The 17,854-nt window shown below is 32.6% G+C and overlaps 1 long non-coding RNA gene across 1 annotated transcript; it reads right to left on the bottom strand.

The window, feature by feature from the left end:
* Positions 1-802: 802 nt before the first annotated feature.
* LOC125094297 (uncharacterized) lies at positions 803-8,867 on the bottom strand. Its single transcript, XR_007125445.1, has 3 exons — positions 8,858-8,867; positions 7,596-7,602; positions 803-1,171 (listed from the first exon to the last, which is right to left on the bottom strand). It is a non-coding gene; the product is annotated as an uncharacterized LOC125094297 (long non-coding RNA).
* Positions 8,868-17,854: the final 8,987 nt, after the last annotated feature.

Here is a 17,854-nt window from a genome sequence, read left to right as displayed (position 1 = left end):
GTGTGTGCATGTGTGTGTGTAATATGTGTGTGTGTGTGATATATATAATATATATATATTCTATATATACATATATACATATATATATATACATATATATATATAATGGAATATTATTTAACTATCTAAAAGAATGAAATCTTACCATTTGCAATAACTTGGATCAAGTTAGAGAGTATTATGCTAAGTGAAATAAGTCAGGCAGAGAAAGATAAACACCATATGATTTTACTCATATGTGGAATTTGAAAACAAAATAGATAAACATAGGATAAGAGGAAAAGAAGAGAGGGAAGGAAACAAGAAAGTCAACTATGGACAACAAACAGGGTTGCTGGAGGGGAGATGGGGGAGGCATAAGCTAAATTAGTGATGTATATTAAGGAGGGCACTTGTGTTGCATACTGGGTGTTATATGTAATTGATGAATTATATGTTATTTTAATTATAACTATGTTATAATTAGAATTCAAATAAATGTTAACTAATTAGAATTCAAATAAAACTTTGAAAAATAAATAAAATAAAAAAACATAAGCACATGGAAATAAATCAACTTGTTTTTTTATTTATTTAGGTTTTTAAAATTAATTTATTTTTTCCAGAGAGAGAGAGAAAATAAGCATGAGCAGTGGGGAGGGGCTGATAGAGTTCTGTGGGGAGGGGCTGTCAGAATCAACATTTCTTCCAATTTACACCTTCACATGACAATGTACTGTATAACAAGAGATATAGTTGAAAGTTTTTGTTCTGCATGCTGCTAACACATTTCACTAGCTTTTACTTTACTCATTGATTTTTAATATCAAAGCAAAAAGTCATATTCTATTGGAAAGAATTAATACTAGAAAGCCCTTATGAAATCAGACTTAGTCTTGTTTATAAACATCCACACCCACACACATGCTGAAATGGAGAGCAAAATGCAAGAAAACTACCTTGGCAGGAATAATGCTTCAAGATTTTTAATCACAGCCCTCTTGAACAATCAGTACAGTTTGTTTTATTTTCTCCAAAAGACAAAAGTCAATTTCATCCTCAATGATGCAAATGGTAATACTGCACAGAAGCTTAGTATGAATTCACAATTCCACAGGAATCTGAAAGTTACCAAGGCAATTTTCCCTTTTAGGATCATAAAGACTACCGACTTAAGCTTTTTTTCTCTTTCCTGATATGGGACTCAATTTATATTTATAGCATGAAATTCTTTTTTTTTTTTTAAGATTTTATTTATTTATCAGACAGAGATCACAGTTGACAGGCAGGCAGAGAGAGAGAGAGAGAGGAGGAAGCAGGCTCCCTGCTGAGCAGAGAGCCCAACGTGGGGCTCGATCCCAGGACTCTGGGATTATAACCTGAGCTGAAGGCAGATCGACTGAGCCACCATGATTTTTGAGCCACCCAGGCGCCCTAGCATGAAATTTTTATATTAGAAAAATGGATAGGTCTAAAATTAATAATTTAAGTTTCTACTAGGAAATAAAGACCAAAATAAACCCAAAGCAAGTAAACAGGTGAAAAATAAAAAAAGTAGACATCAATGAAATTGAAAATATGAAAACAAATAAAATCAATGAAATAGAAAAGCTGGTTATTTGAAAAAAAATCATTAATAGAAGTCATTAATAAAATTTATAAATATCTAGCCACAGTCATAAATTTAAAAAAAAGAAATCATTAATATGATGAATGAAACAGATATATTGCTAAAAAATTCTGGCACCATTAAAAGGATAGTAAAAGAATACTGCAAATAACAAATTTAACAGCTTAGAAATAGGACTAATTTTTCAAAAACTTAACTTCGAAAACTCAGTCACGATGAAATAGACAATCTGAATAAACTTATAATAATAATGTTATTGAATTCATAGTTAAAAATCTTACAAAGGGGATATTTCCAAGCCCAGATAATTTCATAGAACAATTCTAACAAATCACTTACAAAATAATTAACACTAATTTTATATAATCTCCTCTAGAAAATAAAACAAGAATTGAGTACTCCCAACTTACTTTATGAAGCCAAGATTTTCCTAATGCCAAAGGTAGACAAGCACATTAAGAAGAAGAAGAAGAAGAAGAAGAAGAAGAAGAAGAAGAAGAAGAAGAAGAAGAAGAAGAAGAAGAAGGAGGAGGAGGAGGAGAAGGAGAAAGAACAAAAATTACCAGTATTTCTCATGAGCTTAAAATAATTTTTTCACATTATATATTTTTCAGACAGAACCCAAAATGTGTGTGAAAAAATTATATATCAAGACCTAGCAGGTAATGTTCCAAGTATACAATGTTCAACATTAAAAAAAAATCAATTTAATCCACTGTATCAAAAGCTAGAAAAGAAAAAAAAATATTCTATCCATTGATACAGAAAATGCACTTGACATTAAAACATCATTCATGAGAAAAACTCTCAGCAAGTTAAGAATAGAGGAAAGTTTTTTCAATTTGATAAATACAAAAACCTATACTTAATATTACACTTAATGGTGAAAAGCAGAATAGCTTTTCCAAAAAATTGGAAACAAGGCAAGGACACTCTCTCACTACTCATCCGATATTGTATTAAAAGTCCCTGCCCCTGAAATAAGATAAGAAAATGAAACAAAACATTTATAGAGTGGAAAGAAAGAAATAAAACTGTGTCTATTTGGTAATGACAAAATTGTCCTCTTAAATCTTCAATAAAAATCCTGTAACTAATAAATAAACTCAGCAATGTCACAGAATACAGCAACAACAACAATAACAACACACACACACAATTGTATTTCTATATGCTAATAATGAACATATAAACACTGAAATGAAAGATACAGTACTATTTACAATAATCACTCTAAAAATGCATATTTTAAGTATACAGTTAGTAAAACATTATAGATGTTTTATAACTAAAAACTGCAAATTCTTGATGAAAAGAATAAAACTAAATAATGGAGAAACATATTCATAGACTGAAAAACAATATAGCAAAGATACCTATTAGCAAAGATACCTATTTTCTCCAAATTTGATTTGCATTTTTAATAGAATTCTTATAAAAATTCAAGCAAGGCATTCTGTAGATGTAAACTTATTCTAAATTTTAGGATAAACCATTTTACCAAAGAAGAATAAAATGGTAGGAATTATTCCACCCAATATTCAGGATTGCTATATAACTAGGGTAATCAAGAGAATTTTATATTAAACGAGGGATAAACACATAGATCAATGAAACAGAATAGCTGACCTAGAATTGGACTCACAAAAATATGTTCAACTGATTTTTTACAAAACTGCACAACCACATCATTGGATAGAGGATAGTCTTTTCAACAAATTGTACTAGAGCAATTAAGCATCCATAGCCAAAAACTGAATCTCAACCCACCTTATATAAAATAACTTGACATTGATCATGGACTTAAAATATAAAGCTATAAAACTTCTAGGAAAAAAATCAGAGAAAATCATGGGATTATGGTTATGTAAAAGTTCTAATACTTGACACAAAAATCATGGTCCACACAAGGAAAAATTCTTAAATTAGATCTCATCAAAAGTAAAACTTTTGTTCTTTTAAAACTCATGTGAAAAAAAAAAAGAGAAAAAAAAAGCTATGGGCTGGGTGAAAATATTTGCAAACTTCATATCCAATAATTGACTAGTATTTAGTATAAAAAACTCTCAAAACTCAACAGGAAAAAAAACAAACCAAACCAAAACAAAACAAAACACTTTGATTCTTCAATTAGAAGAGGATCACCTGGGTGGCTCAGTTAATCTTCTGACTCTTCTGACTCATGACATTGGTCATGAGATTAAGCCTCCACACTGGGCTCTGCACTCAGCATGGAGTCTGCTTGAAGATTCCTTCTCTCTGGTCCTCCTCCCACTTGCTTGCCTGCCCTCTTTCTCTCTCTCAAATAAATAAATAAATCTTAGAAAAAGTAGATAGGCAAAATAATGGCATAGGCACTTCATGGAGGATGTACAAGTAGCAAATAAGCACATGAAAACGTGTTTAACATTATTAGCCATTAGACAAATGAAAATTCAAACTACAATATCACTATGCATCTATCAGAATGGTTAAAAGTAAAGAGAAAAAATCTCAATACCAAATAATAATCGAAAGGTTGAGAAGCTAGATCACTTGTGACTTATGGTGGGAACATAAAATGGTATGATTCTGGAAAACAGTTTGGTAGTTTCTTGTAAAAACTATACGTATTATTATGAAATGAGCCAACAATTATACTTTTGGGCATTGATGAATAGATTATATAAAAACTTATGTTAAAGGGACGCCTGGGTGGCTCAGTTGGTTAAGCAGCTGCCTTCGGCTCAGGTCATGATCCCAGCGTCCTGGGATCGAGTCCCACATCGGGCTCCTTGCTCGGCGGGGAGCCTGCTTCTCCCTCTGCCTCTGCCTACCACTCTGTCTGCCTGTGCTCATGCTCCCTCTCTCTCTCTCGAACAAATAAATAAATAAAATCTTAAAAAAAAAAACTTATGTTAAAAAACATCTTGTACATGAATGTTTACACCAGTTTTTTTTTTTTTTTTCTAATAGGCAATTTACTGGAACCAGCTCAGAAGTCTTTCACTAGATAAAAGGATAAATACACGGTGTTACATCCATACCATTGAATACTAATCAGAAACAAAAGGAACAAACCATTGATATGTGCACAAATTTAGATAACTCTCTAGGAAATTATGTTGAACAACAACAAAAGCCAACACCCCAAACTAACACACTGTTGATCCCATTTCTAAAGTGTTTTTGGAATGAGAAAATTTGGAAGTGGAGGACAGATTAGTGGTTAGCAGGTGAGAGAGATGAGGGACCAAAGATGGAGGTGGGAGTGGTTACAAGGCCAACCAAAAGGATTTCTGTGCTGTTGGGACTGAACAGGATTTTGCCTGTGGAGATGGATTCAGGAAACTACACATAAAATAAATATGTATAGAACTTTATGTACACACACAAATGAATATAGGTAAAATTAGGCAAAGCTAAATAGATCTGTGGATTGCATCAATGTCAATATCCTGGTTATAATATTACACTATAGTTTTGCAAAATGTTGGGAAAAACAGAGTGAAGTGTACAAAGGAGCTCGCTCTGTATTATTTCTTACAACATCATGTAAATCTGAAATTATCTTTAAGACAATTAATTCAATGTATTGTTTTATCTGGAGTTGTAGAAAAAACAGTTCTTTTTTGTAACATGAAATCTCATGCGTAATTGCTAAATAGGGAAACATCAGGAATATGCAGAAGTCATATTGTTTTATTCACAATCCTTCCTAAGCAAGTTAAAACAATAGAAGTAGAGTTAAAGTTTCCAACAGGAAAAAGCAAGTGTGGTTTACTGGAGCTAGACCTCTTTGGGCTATATTTTAACAAAATTAAAAATGAGTATCGGGCCCAGGGTTTCTTCCACAGAGAGGCGCACTCTCAACCTCGTGTGGCTCTTGGTCGCTGACAAGGCTGTCCAACCCACCCTGTGGATGTGAATGGCAGCTTTGCTAATGCAGGGCTCCACTTCACCTTCGTGCTCACAGTAGCTGAATAGCCTTAACGCTAAGGAAACCACTGTCAGGATTTCTAGATTGTGGATATTATGCCTATTTAATATCTCAGGGGTAGCCTCTAACCAGGCTGAACTGCCTAAGCGGTCAAATTATCTCTCCCAAGACCAATTACTTCTTAAGTTACAGCTTTGGTACAGACTCACATATTTTTTGAATTGTCCTTCCTCTTGTTTCACCATAAATAGGATGATCTTAAGTCCTGGGTGGGCCCTGACAATCCTGGTATAAATTTTCTGTTTCTGGAATAATTAGGAACAATGTCTTCTTTCATTCTCAAAAATGTCCTGGTTTATTTGACAAATTATATGGCTACCATATTCATTGCCATGTATTTTTTTATGTAATTTTATAGGATGCAAAATTTGGAAGAGTACATATACTAAGTTATAGCAGGAAAGCTCATAACTACTAAGGAAGTATACTAAACTTTATGTATGTGTATAGGATGGTAACTCTCCACCTGAAAAATAAATGTCTTCTTGTTTGGTGTTATATTGGACAATAAGCAATATTAAGTATTAAAAAGGAAAACAGAATTCTCCTCACCCTAATATGAAGGGATATTATATAATGATTAAAAAAAAACACTTTTGCAATTCAGTATTCAAGCAAGTGAATTATATAGAAAGTACCAAATCTTTGATAATGAAAACTAAAAAAGCATAACAATTATTTCTATTTCTTATAAATATTTAATATGCAACTTCTCAAGCACAAGACACAATGTCAATCTTATAATCTCATTAGGAGTTAGTACCCTATCTCCTATTAGCCGACTGTTTATTTTGTAAAAAAAAAAAAAAAATATTGGAACATAGCCATATCCATTTATTCTAGTTTTATCCATGTTTTTTTTTCTCACTATAATGGCAGATAGTTGCAATAGAGATCATATGTTGCGTCCAAAGCCTAAAACGTACATCTGGCCATTTAGAGGGAAAGATTGCCTAATTTAGGCTAAAATTCTATGTGAAAGTGAAATGCTCCTGATCTATCACTTTATTTTCTGAAGGCTGCAAAATAGAGGTGTTGAAAGCATGGGATTCTTAATGAACCTCCACTAGAAGCAGCATGGTGTGATCTCCATAAACTGCCCAGCTACTGTTCCAGAGACAGGTCAGTGTTTTTAAAAAATGCCAACCCAGAGTTAGGGTAAGCAATTCATTAAAGAACCTCCAAACTTTCTCATGCAAATGAAGTGGTGTTTCTTTTTCTTTCTTTCTTTCTTTCTCTCCCTTTTTTTTTTTTTTTTTTTTTGGAAAAGAAAGTTGTTTGATACTTTTCACAGCTTTAGAAAAAAAATCAGTTTGTTGGCATGTTCATGTTCATGATCTTATCAAAAAAAATCTCTTCAAAAAAATCGATGCTTGAAAATTAAGAAAAAGTAATTCTAGTTGTACAGTTTAGTTTATATTCTATGTTCTTATACAATCTGGATACTGCAAGATAACTTTTTTTAAAGATTTTGTATATTTATTTGACAGAGAGAGAGAGACAGGGAGAGAGGGAACACAAGCAGAGAGGGAGTGGGAGAGGGAGAAGCAGGCTTCCCGCAGAGCTTGGAGCCCCACCCAGCCCTAGATCCCATGTTCCTGGGATCACCTGAGGCTCGAAACCTGCACCCTGGGATCATGATCTGAACTGAAGGCAGACACTTACTGACTGAACCACCCAAGCGCCCCACAAGATAACTTTTTGAAAATGCTCACATTCTTTAATCAGTTTTAATAATAGTTATGGTTAAAAGCTAGGTAGAAGTTACTGTACTGATGTTAGTTAAAAGTTTATTTTATGTTTTCTAATTATGTGATTAATATGTCAGTTGTATACATTTTTAAAAATAAAAAGAGAAGGAAAAATAGTGCCTTTGCTTATTTCCAGTTGTGCATTTTTAAAGGCTGTGAGATATTTTTCAATCTTTTGCATTCTGATTCTTTTGCACTTCAGAGCATAACTAGCAATTTTTAACTTAAAAACTTTTCATAAAAAATCTTTAGTGACAATATAACTCAAAATTAAGTGCAGATAAAGAATACTTAATATGTTTTCTATTATTAGATATTTGGTTATTACTAGCTTTTTATTATCCCTATTAATACTACTCACTGCATTCTTAAAGAAGACATTCAAAAGTTTAAGAACCAATAATTCTTAGTTATAATTATGGAACATGAACAAATTTTTTCTCTCCACAGTCATTAAAATAACAATGAAAGCAAAAACTTTCTTCAAAATCACAATGCAGTGTACTAAAAATTGTTATTGTATAATGTGTTAGGTTCTGGAGGGAATGAAAAACTCACTAAACATAGTGACATGACTAAAAATTGTTGGAGGCTATGATTTTGCTCACCTTTCTTCTGAGCAAATTCAAAGAGAAGGTAGATTTAGCCCATGTTAATGGCTGAAAATTTCCACCTTACATAAACAGTAGCAAACACCCACGATATTAGAACTCCTCCTCCCCCATACTCCTTAATCTCATTGCTGTATTGATTTAGCTCAGGCCATCCTTTCTCTTTTGTCCTTCTCTTACTGGTACATCATATGGCCAGTTTTAAAAGGGAATGGACAGTTAAGACATAATTTTTTTCTTTTATGGTAAGAAATAATACCAATTATCCATAATACCTTCCAGAAAATAGAAGCAAAATCTAAAACACTTTATGAGGCCAACATTATGCTCTTTTATTAAAACCAAAGACATTACATGAAAGGAAAATACAGACCAACATCCCTCATGATTATAAATATAAAAATTTCCTTCAATGTATTAAAATTGAAATAAAAAATTTCTAAAAAGATTTGTACAACGTGATAAACTGTGATTTATTCTAAATGTGTAATTCAAGTTCAATAAAAACTAACCAATTTAAAAAAAAAATTCTAAAATACAGAGCACAAACGGATAGTTGCCAGAGGAGAAGTGAATAGGGGGTTGGGTAAAATAGGTGAAGGGAATTAAGAGGTAAAAACTTCCAGTTATAAAATAAATCAGTCATGGAGATGAAATATACATCATGGAGAATATGGTCAATCATATTGTAACAATGTCATGTGGTAACACATGGTGACTACATTTGGTGTGGAGATCATTGAGTAATATATAGAATATATAGAATCACTCTGTTGTATACCTGAAACTAATATTACATTTTATGTCAACTATACTTCAAAAAACAAACGAATCAATGTAAACTATTGTATCAACATGCAAAATAACTGAAGAAATATAATCATATCAATTGATGCACAAAAAGTACTAGACAAAATCTAACACCTATTCATGATAAAACTTGTCAAACTAAAACTGAGATGATGTTCAGAAAACAGACCCATGCTGGTATAGACAGAATTAGATCAATGCTAATATAGACTACCGATCTTCAACAAAGATAGCAAAGGACCTATTGGAGGTCCAAATGCAAAAAAACAAATGTATGTACAAACCTTACCTGTTTCACAAAAACTTCATCAAAATATATCATAACCTAAATGTAAAATATTAAATTCATGAACACATAGGGAAAAATCTACGTTATTTTAAGTTCAGGGTTAAATTTTTAGATACAACACAAAACCATCATTTGTGAAAGAAAAAAAAAAAACAGGTAAGTTGGATTTTATTAAAATTAAAAACTCCTGTCCTACAAAAATCATGGTTAGCAAAATGAAAGAACAAGCCGCAGACCGGAAGAAAAATATTTGCAAAACATGTTTCATACTTTGTCATTAAGAATGTGCAAAGTAAAACAAGGAGATATCACTACACTCTTATTAAAATGATTAAAAGAAAAAAAAAGAGAGAACCCCAAAACTGACAATACCCATTGCTAGGGAGGATGTAAATCAATGGGAACTTCTTCTATTCATCTCTTCATTACTGTTGGAAATGCAAATGTTATAGCCACTTTGAATAGTAGTTTTGCAGTTTTTTACAAGGGTAAACAATTTTGTTCCTAGGTATTTGCTCAACTGATCTGAAAATTCATATCCACACAAAAACATGCAGCATGAATGTTTATAGCAGCATTTTTGCCAAAATCTGGAAGGAATCAAGATGTCCTTCAAAAGATGTGAATGGATAAACAGACTGTGGTACATGCAAGCAATACAATATTATTCATAATTTTAAAAAATGAGGTAACAAGTCATTGAAAGTATGTTAATGAAAGAGTATGCTAATGAAGTTTAGATGAATATTGTAAGTGCAAGAAGCCAATCTAAAAATTGTACATATGATATAATTACAATTATATGACAATCTGTAAATAGTAAAGCTATAGGGACTGTGTTAAGGAAAATCTGTGTTCTGAGGTGGCTGACCAATCCAGCAGGGGAATCCCAGTCCCGGCTGCCGGACCATTCCAGGCTTTCCCCTAGCCCCAACAGCTGCAGCTGCAAGAGTAGCACAGATACAGAAGTAAAAATGTATAATAATAGCCCCCCTTGCCTATGCTTGGGGCTCAGACCTTGAGAGATTAGTTTCTTCTGGGCCTGCTATCATGAAATAAATCACTGATACTCCAAGGTCTCAGGGAGCTGCTTGTTTTTTGTTTTTTTGGCCAAGATCCAGTCTGTGTTCGGTAACAACTGCATGGTATCAGTGGTTTCTGAGGGTTTAGGGCAAAATGGGGGTAGTGAATAAGTAAACAAAGGAATATTGTAAGGTAGTGAATCTATTCTATATGATCCTGTGTTTGTGACTCCATGACAATATATTTGTCAAAACCCACTCAACTTTATCGTACAAAAAGTAAACCTTAATGTATTCAAATTTTAAAAATCATTTAAAAGGTTGGGGGATTCTTGATGAAATATAGGATGTATCAAGATAATCCAAGTGTATCACAAATGTATGAAAGAACCTCATTTTCTGAAAGTGGAGTCAGAGAAAGGCACTATCTAAACCATATATATGAGTTGAATCTGAAAACTAACGGCAAAAGAACCTGTGAATAAGCATGTATCTTAGTTGATAAAGTTGTTTATATGAGTGTATTAATTAACAATTCTGTTACTGTTACATATGTATACTGGCATTGAAAACCGAAGTAAATGGATGGCAGATGGCAAGAGCCATATTTTTTACTGATGGAATGGAAGTTCACAGATCTGCAAGGGGAAGAGTCTAGAATGATCCAGGTGGTAATGGGTTAAAGATATTAACATGAATTCATCTCTAACTTAACATAGATACAGATGGCCACATATAAGATTATTTATAGATATGTATACATAAAAGGATTAGCAAACATATTTATTTATCTTTTTTTAATCATTTGATACAGGCCTAGAAATAAGAAAGTGCTCAAAACAAGGCAACAACAACAACAAAAACCAACCCCCATCCCTCCAAAACCCTTAATGATCAATCAATGTACATCAGAAGTATGAAAGGTAAAACCTGAGAAACCTGTTTGACCAACATAATAAATAAGATAATATTGGATTATAACCCAAAGCATAAAATAATATCACAAGTCCATACCGATATAAGGACTTATTGACTAAATTAATAAATAGGCAGAAGAAACAAATCTCTTGTGCAAAATAATTAAAAATAATTTATGTAGACATTCTGACCTCACAGAGTGGTAACATCACTTCCCCCTCTTTAAATGAGCTGTACCTCACTGCCACTGGGAATCATGAGAGAGTATCGAATCTCATATGGTTAGCCTGGGAAAAGATTAAGATTCAAAATTTGTAGTATGGTTTCTACTGGTTTTGTATCACTTTTGCACCATCACAAAGCCAAAAAATTGCTAAGTAGGACCATCTAAAGTCAGGGACCATCTGTATATGCTTTTGTATTGATTGCTAGGATTCTGAATCATGAGTACATATTATTTATCCCCCAGAAGAAACTAAATCAAATAAAAAACAGTAAACATGACCTATGTAAAATCATATAAAATCATATATTATAATATATTATATAATAGAAAATTAATATAATATAATATAAAACATATACCTATGATATGTACATCATATACATATATAAATTAAGTTTATCATGGATGTACATTTCTCTGAGTTTTTGGAGGATAATCCTTGTCTGGTCCTAAGTCTGGTTTCCCAGAATGAGATCCTGAGATGATTTAACAGTAATTTGCAGGAAAAAAAGTTTGGAAGTTAGCAATGTAGAAGAAGGAGGAAGAAGCTAAGCAAGTGGTACATTCCAGGCCACATTCCAGCTTCCACCTTTCCCTTTCTATGCCAGGGAACTCTAGAGTATCAATCATGGCTGAGTGTATCCAAACTCTAGGCAAAAGAGTTGGGTTTTTATTTACCCAACCAGTGAGTAATTGGCTAGTCTCACATCATCCCAGTGATGTAAATTCTTAGGCACTTCTGTATGAAAAGTAAACTAAATAACCTGGGGGAGTCATCTGAAGAGAATTCTATTTGAGGTTCCTGTGAAGCAGAAACACAGAGACTAGAGAAGGCATGCACAGAGACGTAAAAGGAATCAATGAAAATCTGGGAAGAGTACCAATATTATCCTTTATAATTCTTCATGTAAGAAAATGTTTTCACTGAAATGCAGGCATAACCTGTACACCTACATTCTAAAAAAGATAAACTATTGAATGAAGAAAAGAGACAGGGTAGCACCTGAGATAAAAGTTTATATAAAATTTTCACAAGAATTAGAAATAGTTAAACAGTTGATGTTGCATATAATCAAATCAGTGAAGCACAGGGAAAACTCAAAGATTTACTTCTCAATTTAGAAATCAGGCAAAAAGAGAGAGATGATAGTCACATTGTAATATAATCTCTGACTCAAATGAGCATTTCTTAGGTCAAAAGACAAAAAAATGGATTCTATTAAAAAAATAATAATCTCAGGGCTCCTGGATGGCTCAGTCCATTAAGCATCTGACTCTTGATTTCAGCTTAGGTCATGATCTCAGGTTCCTGAGATCAAGCCTCCAGTCACACTCCATGCTCAGTAGAGAGTCGGCTTGAGAATTTCTCTCTCTCTCTCTCTCTCCTTCTGTCCCTCCTGCCTCACCTGCTCATGCTCTCTCTCTCTTTAATAAATAAATAAATCTTTAATAAAAAGAAAAATATAATCTATATCTGTCTACACAAAAAATTTTAAGTGCTTATAATTCAAAAGCAGACATAATTAAAAGGCAAATAATAAATCAGAAGACTGCAACTTTTCTGGTAAGAAAAGATAAAATCTGAATATATATACAATGTTATTAATAAAAACAAGGCAAAATAAATTTCATAGAAAAATGAACAACTGATATAGACTTTCTATCTCTCTGCCTCTTTCTCTCCCACTAATCTCTCTTTGTCTATTACATCTTTTCATACCTTTTCATTTTTCAAGAATGGCTAGCACACTAAACATTCAATAAGATTATAATTGTTAATTTTAAGTGAAGGGATGTGAAATGTGAAAGCAATGAGGTTGGCAAAAGTGACAGGAATTATAGAGACAAAACTCATAACATTTTTTGTGTATTACATCTATGTGTATTATAAAATTTGGCTTTCTAAACCATGGATCTGTTCATGCTAGTATTTAAATACAGCATATCTTGACCAGCAAAATGGTAAACTCCATAAATCAAAAGATGCCTTTGAAAAAATTCTTTCAAACATGAATGAGAAATATTAATATTATTAATTCAAAAAATCTTGATGGATATTAAATATTACATTCCATGTATACTTTATAGTGCAGAGTCTATTATATGTAATTGCTTAATAAATACTGTCACAAGTGTTGTTATAAAATAGGTCTATATATTTGGATTGTGTCAGAAAAGTTTAAACTTTTTTAATTTAACACAAGAGTAATTTTTTCTTAGCATCAGCTAAATATGTGTGTTTCTCCACTGGAACACCATGTAATCTTTTCCTGAAGAAAAATATTTAAATCCTTGGGTACCTAAGATAGATATATCTGCCTACTAAATAGCATATATTCCAGTATTTTTACACCATGATAATAAAGATATAATTTTATGGTATGCTTCAAAATACTTTTCCATTTAAGTGATTGTCATGTGAAATGCCATTGCATGAAATGTAAGAATCAAATATAGATTTAAAATCCTGATGTAACTTCACCACTTGAAATATAAGATAGTGAAGCAGCTTTGTATTTTTCTATTGCCAGACTTTGATATCTGCAGAACATATTGCCAGCATCCTGCTCTAAGAAGCAAAAAATCTTGGAATTATCATTTGATCTCTCACCCTACTTTCCTCTCTATTTAAACCACAAATATTGCTGCTTTTTCATTTAGATTAGTTCTAAGATTCACTGTTCTCTCATTCCTTTCTGCTGAATATGATCTAGAATTTTCCATTACTATACATTTTCTGGATTAATATATTTTTAATACTGATTCTTTAGACATTAAGTTTAAGGTAAAGACTTGATATAATTTCTTCATGAAATTCAAAAATAGCTGTTAAATTAATTTACATCATTTTATTCTTTTTTCTTTATTAATTGATTACTTTTATTATATAAGCTTGTTATATATATCTCATGCATTCCTTCAAAATACCTATGTTCCTGAAATAGACTCTCATCCTGCCACTGCCATATTTTCAAATCACACAGGATGACTATTTATTAGGGAAACAGAATGAGGTACACAATTATGAAATATTCTATGTGCAAATCTCCTGGCCTAGAATTAAAGGTTGGTTGAATATAAAAACAACTTGAGTTGTAAAATAGAGGACAGAAATTGCACTATGTCTATACATAATAACATAGTATGAAAATATTAAGAATTCAGCCTTAGATGCAACAGGAAATATTGCCTATGTGGTACAAAGGGAGAAATGCTCTTTTAAAAAAATGGTTTATGGTTGCTTCAAATCCAAAAATATTTAAATAACTTCAATTTAAAATGGACTTAAACCTTAATAATTATATGATGAAGTTTTAAAAGCTATTTGCACACATTTGTAGATATAGTAATATTTCAGTATTCAAACAGTTTGTGATAAATGTGATTTAGACCACTTGTGTCCCATTTCCTAAGTGATAAAAAGTATCTTTGAGGAAAATCTTGTAATAGTAGTAAGGATATTTTTTTTTTTAAGATTTTATTTATTTATTTGACAGAGAGAGCTCACAAGTAGACAGGCAGGCAGAGAGAGAAGCGGGAAGCAGGCTCCCTGCTGAGCAGAGAGCCCTATTCGGGGCTTGATCCCAGGACCCTGAGATCATGACCTGAGCCGAAGGCAGAGGCTTAACCCACTGAGCCACCCAGGCGCCCAAGGATATGTTTTAATAAGGTGAGGATTTTATTAATAATCATATTTATAGGTTGTACTTGTTATGTCACAATACTCCCTGAAAATTATAATTTGAATTATTTTCTTTATTTGAATTAAACAATAGAAACACTTAACCATGTCACAGTTAATGTGGTTCAACAATGTGTCTCCAGAAAATATAAGAATACATTACTATACCTCAAGGTGTTCAACCATGGGAGTCTTTATCTTAAAAATCAGTATGCTCAGGTAATGCTCAACAAATGCATACTCTTATGCAAATACCACCCCAATCAAGATATAGAAATCTTTCCCCTACCCAGAACATTCTATTATACTCCTTTTTGTAATCCAACCCTTACAATTATCGAATGCCTAACCAAGCTAGAAATTAATCTGATTTGTATCGATACAGCTTAGTTTAGTCTGTTCTCAAATTTCTCAGAAATAGACACATGCAACGTTCATATGTGGCTTTGTTCATTCAGAAATAATATTTATGAGATTCATTTGTGTAGATGAGTGTACTGTTTCTTTGATCCATTTTATTTATTATATAAATATACTGTAATTTATCCATTCACCTGTTAATAGGTATTTGGTTTGTTTCCAATTTAGGGCTATTCTGAATAAAACTTTTATGAACATTTGTGTAAAAGTATTTTTTTGTGGTGGTTGTTTTGTTTTATTTCTCTTGGGTAAATACCTAAGGGTAAAATTGTCCATTTATATAGTAAGTATATGTTAACTTTATAAAAGAAAAAAAATTCCACACTATTTCTCAGAGTGGCTGAAACATTTTATATTCCACCAGCAATATATAGTTTTAGTTGCTCTGTGCCTTTGTCAGCAGTCAGTACTGTGAGCTTTATACATCAAGATAGATAGATCAACTGATCGATAGATAGATGATAGATAGATAGATAGAAAAATAGAAGATAAAGAGAATTTTTCAATTTTTGAAGGAAAACATATAAACATGTAAGCATACAAATAAAAAATCTGAAATTAGGAAGTATAGACTATAGCTTCTTTTAGTTAATTAGTTATGAATACTGTTTACAATCAATGATTGATAATTGTCCTTTTGGGGCTCCTGGGTGGCTCAGTGGGTTAAAGCCTCTGCCTTCGGCTCAAGTCATGATCTCAGGGTCCTGGGATCAAGCCCCAAATAGGGATCTCTGCTCAGCAGGGAGCCTGCTTCCTCCTTTCTCTCTGCCTGCCTCTCTGCCTACTTGTGATCTCTGTCTGTCAAATAAATAAATAAATAAAATCTTTTTTTAAAAAAATTGTCCTTTTGGTTGTCATACCTAAGTTCTAAAAAGCAAAAATCTGGGGTTCCTGGGTGGTTGCGGGTTGAATGCTGCTTTCAGCTTAGGTCATAATTCCAGGGTCATGGGATTGAACCCCATGTGATGCTCCTTTCAGGAAGCCTGCTTTTCCCTCTCCCTCTCCCCCTCCACTTCTGTTCTCTCTCTTAGCTCACACTCACTCTCTCTCAAATAATTAAATAAAATCTTTAAAAATATAAAAAGCAAAAATCTATTTATTCCATATACAGTGTTGACTGAGGACTAATGATCATCATTTAATAGTATCTAAAGTCAGGTTTAAATGATCTCACTTGTACTTGAGTTTTATCTTGAGGCATAGTGATGTACAAGGAAACCTGTAAAGAATAAGAAAAATGAGATAAAATTTATATCTTCGAGTTATAAGACTCTATTATTTTCCATCTAGAATTTTTTATTAAAAAAACTTGAGTATTTTCAATTTGTTGTTCCGAAGACTATTTTAAAGTTTTTATTTAAATTCTGGTTAGTTGGAGTACCTGGGTGGCTTAGTTGGTTGAGCATCCACCTCTTGGTTTCCATTTAGGTCATGATCTCGGGATCCAAAGATTGAGCCCCATTTTGGGCTCTAGGCTCTCTTGGAGTATGCTTGAGATTTTCTCTCTCTGTCTGTCCCCTCCCCCTCAAATAAATAAATAAATCTTTAAGAAAATGAAAATAAATTCTGTTAGTTAACATATAGTATAATATTAGTTTCAAGTGTAAAGTGATTCAACACTTATAGACTCATTTTGATTATGTTGCAAAATAATACAAATTCATTTAATTAAAAAAAATTCAAGGGGCACCTGGGTGGCTCAGTGGGTTAAAGCCTCTGCCTTCGGCTTGGGTCATGATCCCAGGGTCCTGGGATCAAGCTCCACATTGGGCTATCTGCTCAGCAGGGCGCCTGCTTCCTCCTCTCCCTCTCTCTCTGCCTGCCTCTCTGTGTACTTGTGATCTCTATCTGTTAAATAAATAAATAAAATCTTTTTAAAAATTTGGAAACAGAAATGACTCGTATGTTAATGAAATAAATTATAAGAACAGTTTAAATTAAGCCTTATTTACAAAAAAGACCTCTTAATTTTAGGATGCCATCTAGAATCTTCCTTAATTTTTTGTTTGTTACCATATGCTAAAAAATATAAAATTCAAGTTTTACTTTTGAATTTGAAAAAAGTTGGATTACTTTGTTTTTTGTTCAAAAGAATATTAAAAAATTAAATTTGCTTTTTCTGTATTCCCCTTTCTGGTAAATCTTCCATCCCTTTTCTAAGAGATTAATTTCTTCATAACATCTCCAAATTCCACTAAAGGGAACTGCATTATAATTCTGTTATGCATGTTTCTTTTTTTTATTTTAAGATTTTATTTACTTATTTGACAGAGAGACATCACAAGTAGGCAGAGAGGCAGGCAGAGAGAGAGAGAGAGAGAGAGAGATGAGAGAGAAGGAAGCAGGCTCTCTGCTGAGCAGAAAGCCCAATGTGGGACTCGATCCTGGTACTCTGAGATGATGACCTGAGCTGAAGACAGAGGCTTAACCTACTAAGCCACCCAGGTGCCCAAGTTATGCATGTTTCTGCGAAAGAGTTTCTATTTGTATTTCTTTTCCTGCTCTACATTAGGAAACTGGCCATTTCTGTTTTATTG

Source organism: Lutra lutra, chromosome 2 (genome assembly GCF_902655055.1).
Source record: "Lutra lutra chromosome 2, mLutLut1.2, whole genome shotgun sequence".
Lineage (NCBI taxonomy): Eukaryota > Metazoa > Chordata > Mammalia > Carnivora > Mustelidae > Lutra > Lutra lutra.
This window is presented reverse-complemented; position numbering and strand designations above follow the sequence as displayed.